This window comes from Vombatus ursinus, unplaced genomic scaffold (genome assembly GCF_900497805.2).
Source record: "Vombatus ursinus unplaced genomic scaffold, bare-nosed wombat genome assembly UNPS02014847.1, whole genome shotgun sequence".
In the NCBI taxonomy this organism is placed as follows: Eukaryota; Metazoa; Chordata; class Mammalia; order Diprotodontia; family Vombatidae; genus Vombatus; species Vombatus ursinus.
The window spans coordinates 20,105,398-20,115,356 of NW_020954625.1; the positions used below are offsets into that span (position 1 = coordinate 20,105,398).

Consider the following 9,959-nt stretch of genomic DNA (forward strand, 5'->3'; position numbering starts at 1 on the left):
CAAGTAAATTGGATTTAAGTGAGGGAAGGCTGTGCAAGGTCGCCAGACTCACTTTCTCCTCTGGATCCATCTGGGTTCTGTGGCAAGACATATCTCAGAAAAACTGGAGATGGCCCTGAAATCAGTGGGAGACCTTGGCCCTTTTACACTAATGGCTTTCCAAGTTCTCACTTTGACTGAGGCAACGCCCATTCAGTTAAAAATTAAAAATTAAAGCTAGTTAAGAAATGAGTCAAGGAATGGCCCTTTTTAACTAATCAAAAAAAATCTGGGAGAGGAAGATTCCCCCCAACATACACACCTCCCTCACCCCACCCACCCGCTCACCCCTCTTTCTGACCAGGACAGAAACAATTATTATTTACATTCACCATCAGAGCTCAAACAACGACCACTAAATGGTGCTTGGTTTGGGACCTATTGTTAGCCAATCTATGTGAACCAGAGTGAATTGGGTTTAAGTAATGGTCTTAGGAAAGAGATCTAATATCATACTTGATTTCGGTCATCAAAATTTACCTGCAGGTGCCCTGCCCAGAAGAATGTCAGGGAAGGGGAAGGGAAAGGGAAAGTGAAAAGGAAGGGGAAGGGTAAAAGGAAGGGGGAAGGGAAGGGCAAGATGCTTTTCAGCAAAATATTCCGTCTTTCTCTCTCTGTGACAATCAGTTTGCTCTAATCTTTCTTTTCTTCTCTGTAAACACTGATAAAGAAGAGAACCTTTGAGCTCTGAAAGACCTCTGTGAAATAGGAGTAGCCAAGAAGCCTCAGAGTACCAGCTCTGCCCATTTCCCAAAGCCACCTGGAAACCCCAGAGTTATGGGAACATCTGGCGTGAGTGCCTCTCCCCTGACATGCTCCTGTGCACCCGAATAGGAAGTCTGACAAAGAAGTTACCATTGACCCTCGTAGCCATGGCAAAGAAGAAAAAGGCTGGGCTTTGTTCCCTCTGGGGTACAGAGAAAGTTGTTTCTTCTGTCAGAGATGGCATCTAGACAGCATAAGAAAAAGTCAGTGTATAAGGAAAAAGTCAAGTGTGTGTGCATGTACATGTGTGTATTTACATGGGGGTGCACACACACAGTAATTTGAAACTAGGGAGAATAGTAACAACTGGAGTTAAGGACATCAAAAACTCTGTTACCTCTGGATAACAGAGTTTTTTGATATTAAACTGAACTTCAAATATTAAGGGGCCCACTGATGATTTAAATATATATTATATTTGGTCTATTTTCAGAAGATGAAATTCATCTTATTTCCCGGGTCTTACATACATCTCTCTCCATCTTTCTTAAAGGACATTGTAGTATAGATTTCTGTAATTGTTGTGAGCACAAATTGACATTCGGATGAAGAGTGCTTTGGGCATCATTAGAGAAGATTCATCTCAGCAAGTGATGATCCTTCCTTGGCACGGGGCTCAATAAGTAGAATAAGAATTAGTGTAAATAATAGCCTAGCTTTCTTCCCTTGTTAGCAGAACTGTACAACTCCAAAGGGTGAATTTCATCTTTTTATTCACCCATCATGGATTTTTAAAACATAGATCCCTCCCCTCCCCCATCTACCCACTGTACACCTTTACAATGGATATAAAAACTCAAACATGTCCTATATACACATGCATTTATCTATGTATTCATAGATATATATGTATGTGAACAAAACATGCAAAGCTTATAGAATGTAACCTTGCAGGGAAAGACATTAGTGGCTAGGGAGTTATGGTAGGAGGAGAGCAATAATGCCCTCATAAAGATTGTGACAATTTAGTCGAATTTTGAAGGAAAATAGGGATTCCAAGAAAATGAGATAAGAAAGAAAGGCACTCTAGAGGTTCAGACAGTCAGTACAAATACACAGAGAGGGGTGATGGCACTATGGGTAAGGAACAATGAAAAAGCGTCAAAGAGCATAATTTGTAATATATCTGGAAAATATAGAAAGGAGTCAGGATGTAAAGAGTTTTAAATGCCAAACAAGATGATCTATAGTTGATCCCATGGGTCCTTAATAGGGAATCACTGGTAATATTGAGTGAAGGGGGAGGGGGCACATGGTTAAATGTATCCTTTAGGAAAATTACTGTGGTGGCTGTATGGAGGCTGGATTCAAGTGGGCAGAGATTTAAAGCAGGAAGAGTGATTAGAGGCTATTGTGACAATCCAGTGAAGAGATGTTGAGGGCCTGGGTGAGGGTGGCAGATGTCTAAGTGGAAATACTGTGGTCTGAGAGGTTGAGACCCCTCAAAGACTGGAGTACAGGATGGGGTTATCTGGAATGAATTCATAGACCCAAGCATTCTTCGAGTCATGTTGGCAAAGATTTATTGTTACGCTATATAGTGGGCAAGGATTCTTAAGGAACCTGCAACCTTAGAGGGGTACAGTTAAAGTTTATACAGGATAAAATAAAATAAAACATTTGCTAAATATGCTAACTAGGTGATTCAGGGTGGGATTAGGGAGTGGTTAAGGAGTGGTCAGTTCTTAAAGGAACATACACTTTTTGTATCTACCGTGCAGGCATTTTACCCTGAGTTCACTAGGAAAAGCCTACAAGGGGGGCTACACAGAGGTGTAGTTTTAGGCCTGCTACATCACTAAGTTAACTAGCGGTCAGGGGTAACTGAGAGGTGTCCAGTCTGCCACCACTCAATGTCTTGTTTGACAAGATAGATGTAGGGAGTATACCTATGTCTTAGGCCTAGAATACAGATAATGAGGACTCCAGGATGTAGATAATGAGGTAGGGCAGTAGTATAGATAGAGTGCAGTGGGTAAGAATATCTTTATGACCCAGTGCAAAGCCAGTTCAAACTAATAACTCCTTCAGGTGCTGTTTGTAACTGCACCAGGGAGAAAGATAAGGGTCTTGCTGGGGCCCACTCATGAGCAATTGCTCGATACAGTGTCCTTGGGCTGGGGAGAAACTGCCAGAGAATGTTTCTGAGGCTAGGGAGAAACGTGGTCATGGAATTGGGGTTCCAGTACAAGCTCCCATGCACCCCATCAGAGAGATGGGGATTATGTGGGAAAGGCTGGTAGAGATTATGTGGGAAATGATGAGATTCAGTACCTGCTTATATATGAGGAATAAGTGAGAATGAGGAGTGGAGAGAATACTGAAATTTTGAACTCCAGTGACTGGAAGGGTAGTGATGCCTTTAAGAGAACAGTGAGAAAAGGTGGAAAATATATCCTTTTCTTGGACCATTGCTGATTATACATACATACACACACACACACACACACATATATACATGCACATACATATATACATACATACATACATATACATACACCTACATATGTATATGTGTGTGTGTGTATGTATATATTTTTATCTCAGTTCCAAACAGATGCTACCCTGGTTGCAGCTATCAATAATCTCTTCTCAGAAGATTCTTCTGTTTCAAAGTCAACATAAATTTAGTTTTCTTGGTCACCTTACCTATGGCCTTATGAACAATTGTCTGTGTAATATCATGATTTATATGGTGCTCTCACTTGCTTTTCTTTTAGTACATGGAAGATCATCCTTTCCTCTCAATTGTTAAAGATGTTACCTGTCTTAACCCTTTCACTCATCAGACTAGTTTGAGTAACTTTTCAAGAAGAGAGGTGTTTTTTGCATCCCCTGATGCAACCTTTAACCCAATTTGCTACTACAGTAGACTGTCACAGGTACATTTCTCAGCTCCTGGAGTGTCCTTATCTAGTATCTTAATGATGTAATTTATTCTCCAGTGAAGGAGATTACTCGGTCATTTGTCAGTCTGATTTCAAAATCCATGTAGTATATTTAAGATAAGGCTATTCAAATTACTCTAAACTTTCCATTTTCATGATAAACCTGCTCCAGGTGATTTTCTGAACCATAGCTGGATATATGTGTGGATAGATAGACAGACAGACATGTGTGTATGTATATGCATGTGTATATGTGTACATACACACTATGTGTACATATAGACATGTGTATACATATACATATTTATATTTACAGAATCAATGGATTTTTGAGTTGAAAGGAACCACAAAGAAAACTCATTCCCAATTAATCCCAAGCAAACTTTCTACCAGACAAATGACCATCTAGACATTACTTGACAGACTACAGTGCACGTGAAAACCCTACTTGAGGCTGCCCACTCAATTTTGGGGTACCTCTAATGGTTAGAACTTCCTCTCTACCCCACCCCCACCCTGCGATGATACTTTTATTTGCTTCCTTGCCATTTCCTCCCACTGGGCCTATGTCTACTCTCTGCGGCCAAGCAAAACACGGCTAATCTCTCCCTCACGTGAAGATTCTTTACATATTTGAATACCGTTGTCCTCTCCTCTGGAATCTGAGGCCTTCACTACCTGGTTTTCTGTTGACATGGCCCTCACCAGGAGAAAGAAAAGTCCTTGTAGACAGGGGTTCTTTATTTATCTCCCCCTATCCACCCCTACTTTATATCCTCAGAGCCTAACATCCCTCAGACAGTCACCAACACTTCCTTAATGTTTTTTGAATTGAATTGAGAGTGAATCCCTTTGACTCTTTGCACCACACTCTATAGCACTTTATTGATCCTTTCCATTTAGATTGTAAATGCATGGTGTTACATGTACCTTGTTACACAGCACCTTGACAATCCAAAGCAATGGATATTTTAATTGTATTGTTATGATCTGATTTAAATTAATACAGTTCCTCTCACTACATGCTTATGAATAAAAAAATGTTGGTCAGAATACTCTTCAATGACTTCTGTGTGCAAACATCAGGAGATGGGCCCATCTCCCAATTCTAGAATTGAGGGAGTCTGTGGTTGACTTGCAACTCAATTTCATTCATTCCACCATTCCTTCATTTGGGTGCAAGTGTGTTTGTATGTGTGAGTGTTTGACATGGAACAGGAATGGATCTATCATTTCACCTGAAAAATAGTGTCCAGGTGAAGTGAAGGGAAGAGCCTTCTTACCATTTGCAAATCAGACCACAGCTTGAGCAGGGTGCTAGGTGGTGGGAACTCCCCATGTGGGAACTCTATCCCTGACTCTAACTTTACCAGTGCTAATCAACAATTATCTTAAAAATTCCTATCCTGAAGAGCTGTCTAGATCACTGGTGTCAAACTCCCAGGAAAACTGGGGCCACTAAACTGAACAAAAGTACCCCAACAGGAAGTATATTAACTTAGTTTTCAAATGTAGAGTGTGGGGAAGATTTAGAAGTTAGGCTTCCACAGCAGAACATGGGAATTTTGAGGGGGACTTGCAAGATCTTGTGGATAGGCCCCCTACCAATCAGAAAGTGCCCCAAACCTTCTGCAAACCACTAGCTTGGTTAATAAGCTTATTGAATATTAACTGACACACCCTGAGGGCAGACATAGCTGCCATTTTTGAACATAGGACACAGGACCAAGAGGGATTAACGTGACAAGGAGTAACATGGGATGGGCGGTTCAAGAAGAGTGTAACCCAAATGAGCTGGTTCAATCCCAGCTCCATGGGGAGGAGTATGGATTCTGCTAACCATTTAAAAGTTGACTCTGCTTCTGTGTGGGCACACATGCTGTACTAGGGTGAGGTGTACCTGCTTCTCGTGAGAAGCGTAATAAAGGCTTTCCTTCACACACTCCTATAGCATATTTTTGTTTCAGATTTTTCTAAAATAAAGTTATCTGTTTTACTGCATTTTTATTTAACTTGCTAAATATTTCCCAATTATATTTTAGTCTGGTTCAAGGGAATATTATTGGACTATATTTGACACCTCTGGTGTAGAACAGTGAAAGGTTGTGACTTGTCCAGGGTCACACAGTACATATGTGTGAGAGCTAGGAATTTGAACCCATGCCTTCCTGACAGGACAGCCAGTTGTCCATCCCTTATGCCTTGTTACCTTTCTCTGAGGTTGAATATCAGCTTTCACACTTTGAAGCTTTGTTACTAAATTGAAAGATGAAAGTTTCTATCAACCAATTATTTTCTACCACCCAACATTGGTGTTTCTTCTTCTCACACTATGATATCAGATAATTTTAGACTCTAAGGCAAAAGTTCTCAAACTGTTTTTGTTTCATGGACTTGTTGGCAAATCCTTTGGTATCTTCCTAATAATGTTTTTAAATTCAGAAAATAAAATTTAGAATTACCATAATATTTTAATTATTTGAAACTGATTATATTGAACTATAATTATTAAAATCTTAACAAAAATCAAATTCAATGATTTCATGTTATGGGACCCTGATTTAAGGGACATAAACTTGTAGTGGACGGGATACTGGAGTTGGAGGCAGGGGACCCAGTTTAGAAACCTAACTGGTGTTACCAGCTTGTGACTCAGAGCAAGTCACTTAACTTTCCTGCCCCGTTTCCTCATCTCTAAAATGCGGGCATAGTTCCATATAATCTACAAAATGCATTATATCTCTAACTCTTATTTTCAAATATAGAAAAGTAACTCTTACGGAAAAGGAAAAAAAAGGGAAGGTAAATCATTAGAGACCACCAGGTGGTATAGTAAATGGAGTCCTTGGCGTAGCGTCAGGAAGACCAGAGTTCAAATATGACTTCAGAAATTTTTTAGTTTTGTGACCGTGGATGAGTTATATAACTATTCTGTGCCTCAGTTTCCTCATATGTAAAAGGGAGTTGATAATAGCATCTACCTCTCAGGGTTGTTTGAGGATAAAAGGAGGTAATAGTCATAGAGAACTTTGTAGGCTGTAAAGTACTAGCTATGATTATTTTTACTCAATAGCCATTTCACAGTTTCTGATACAGTTTCTGATACAACCTTAAGACCTACCATTCATTTGCAATGGAGGATCTCACAATAAGATGGAATTTGCTTCTCATAACATTTTCTTTCCTCAAAGTAGTACCAAAAATGTGAAAAACGAAATGTGATTTTAGTTCACTTAAATCCTGTTTTCTTGAATATGATCTGGTAAGTCATCCAACTTTAATAAGTTTAAGGATTCATTGAAATAGCTTTACCTTGAGAACATTACTCTCATGCTAATGGATCTGATTTTAACTCCCTCTGGGAGATACACATGTGTTTGTGGTTTGCCAATGTATTTTCTACTATTATCAGAATGAATTTTTCTGCACCGAAAATTGGAGAATTATTGTCATCATAGGCTTTCTAGTTTTAATCAGTGTTCCACTACAAATCCTGAGTGTTCGAAAATAAAATGTTACATTTTTATCAATTTGGTTGAGGTAGGCTAAAAACACCCTTTTGTAAGTATTTTGCATTTTTAAGCTTCACTGGCGTCTTTAGCATTAAAAACAAAAGACCATGAAACAAACAAGCAAAAATGTAGAGAGTATGTGGTACTAGAAAAAATATGTTGTATCTTTATTTTTTAGGAGGCTGAAGAGAATTCTTCCCTATGCTTTGTACTTCCCATCTCAGGTTGCTGCCATCAGGTTTTAAAAAAAAAAAAAGCACTAAATTTTGGGAGGCATTGGTTGAATTCCACTAAATAAACCTTTATTAAACACCAACTATATGGAAGACTGTGGAGATAGATTTGATGATGAGCCTTGAAAGTTGTCTGGATATGTTATATATGGGTTGGTGTGACTCTAAAATTATAAACTTGTAAGGCTTCACCTCGTGTGACAATCAACTTGGATACTATCAATAGAAATGTAGAAGTTTGAAGAAAGGATTTGTTTGAGGAAGAAATATCATGATTTTTGTTTTGGACAGCTTGAGTATCAGGTGCCCACAGGCCATTCAGGTGAAGACATACAACTGGCAGTTGAAGATGAAGGAGAGAAACTTGCTGGCTGTGCAGATTTGAGAATAACTTCTGTGCATAGAAACGATAATTGAGTAAAGCTCAAACCAATGAGATACCCAAGGGGAAAAAAGTATAGAGAGTAAAGCTAATAGGGGCTGAAATAGAACCTGGAAAAGAGTTGATTGAGTCTGGATACATAAAAGTGATTTAAATGAGATACACAGAAAACTATATAGTAGTCTCTAAGTACTTTAGATCCTATATATATATATATATATATATATACACTATATATATATACTTTATATATATATATATATACTATATACTGTATACTTTAGTTTGTAAACTAGAGGAAAACAATATATTTTAAAATAATTTTTATTGATACCATATGTTTTTACATCATCTAAATTTCCCTTTGTGTCCCTTCCTATCCCTCCTCCAGAAATCAATGACATATGAAAGATTAAAAAAAGATAAAATTAAAATCAGCAAAAATAATCAGTATAACAAAAAATATCTGATTATCACTGTTTCTCATTTATGGAACATGGTCCATAGTCCTTGGCAATTTATGGACACCCTCCTGTAACCCCCCCACCTACCCCAACCCCCATCCTCTGCAAAAGGAATGGGATATATATATATGTATATATATATATATATACATATATATAGAGATATATATAGATATATATTTCATAACTCTCCTTTGGGTCCAAGCTTGTCCTTTGTAATTTTATAAAAAAAAAAATTTTGTTTTATATCTGTCTTTCTTTCCATTTACCTTGCAGTAGGCACAGCATATATATTTTCCTAGTTTTTATTCTACTTTGCATCAGTTCATATGAGTCTTTCCATGCTTCTTTCTATTCATTACATTCATTTCTTACAGTGCAGAATATTCCATTACATTCAAATATCCAATTTCTTCAAATATTCCCAAACAAATGGGCATCTACTTTGTTTCTAAGGGCTGCTATAAATACGTTGATGTATATGGAAACTTTTTTTTTTTAATCAAGGACCTCTTTGGAGTAAATGAAGGAAGGTTATATTTAACAATGTATTCAAACATTAACTCTAAATATATCTTTGGGAACAATCACTTTGAAAAAAAAAGTCATAATGATCCTATGTATTAAAGACTTTTTTTCCTTTACCGAGAGCAAATAATGAAAAGTAGATTTGTTCTTTAATCTCAGTCTAACTAATTCGAAGAGTCAGTTGATCACACTGTCATAAATAGTAACTGTGCTGACATAATCAACATTACTTTCATAACATTAGCTGTCTTTACTCACACTTTCTAATGCCTAGTTAAAATCTAGTTAATTTAACTGGTAGTGACCTCCCTTCCCAGGAGGAAGGAGCTATGCAAATTGGGGGGGAAAAAAAGACTGCTAACTCAGTTTAGTTCAAACTGAAGTGATTCATCAATGTGCTGGAATAGATAATTCCAAGGTCTTTGCCCTTCTCCCACAATATAAAAAGGTACACTTTTTGCTAAGCATGGCTTTCAGCTTAAAACAAGAAAAAAATGCTAGCTTATGAATTTATCTTTTATTTTAAAGCAGATAGATGATGGAATAGCTAAGAATACTAACTTTGAGATCATGGACAATGTATTTGACCTCTCAGAGCCTCAATTTCCTCATCTGTAAAAAGGGGGAAAATATTTCTATCACACAAGATTGTTGAAAGAAAAGATCTTTACCTTAAGTGTAAACCCATATTTGAATTTATTATAGCTGGTATTCCTATCATATTTTAGGGTTTACAAACACTTTACAAATATTATCTCATTTTATCTTCACAATATTTTATCTTCATTTCATCTCCTATTCCTGGTGGGTAAGTATTATTAGTATCCTCATTTTATAGGTGGGGAAATAGGCACATAGAAGTTAAGTTCATTTCCTAGGGCTACATCTAATATTTGTCTGAAGGTAAATTTGAATTCAAATCTTTTGGACTCTGGGTCCAATTCCTTATCCATTGCACTACTTAGGGGTCTTATCAACATGGTGCTGTTACATAATGTTTTGAGAGTAGTACTAGGGTCAGGACAGATTGAGTTTGAATCCTGTCATACACTCACTGGGTGACCCTGAGAATTGTTTTAGAAGATTGAGTTATTCAGAGTTTCTCTCTCTCTCTCTCTCTCTCTCTCTCTCTCTCTCTCTCTCTCTCT

At 37.6% G+C, this 9,959-nt stretch overlaps 1 protein-coding gene across 1 annotated transcript in view; it reads left to right on the plus strand.

Annotated features, from left to right (window-relative positions):
• The window catches only part of PCDH15 (protocadherin related 15), a 1,147,277-nt gene that overhangs the window by 461,959 nt on the left and 675,359 nt on the right, over positions 1-9,959 (plus strand). The window lies entirely within an intron of this gene.